The following is a 292-nucleotide window of genomic DNA, read 5'->3' as shown; positions in this document are numbered from 1 at the left end:
ACTCATTGATTCAGACTATTTGGTTTACTCACGTGTGTTTCTTCTTATGAAATAAATGTGTTAATGTTCTTTCTATTTATCATTCCATAAGCGATGTGTTACATTTTGTTAAGATTTCTTATTAATGTTAAATTATTTTTCGATGTTTTCTCGTCTCACTTCTTCATATGTTTCAGGTTCCTTTGTTTGATGTCACAATCGTATCTTCTGCTTCTCTTACATTACTTGAACTGTGACATATTGAGACGGTATAGTTGGGATGTTATTGAATAACGTTACGTGGCACAAATTA

Source organism: Penaeus monodon, chromosome 27 (assembly GCF_015228065.2).
Source record: "Penaeus monodon isolate SGIC_2016 chromosome 27, NSTDA_Pmon_1, whole genome shotgun sequence".
Classification (NCBI taxonomy): domain Eukaryota; kingdom Metazoa; phylum Arthropoda; class Malacostraca; order Decapoda; family Penaeidae; genus Penaeus; species Penaeus monodon.
Note: the sequence above shows the minus strand (reverse complement) of the source record.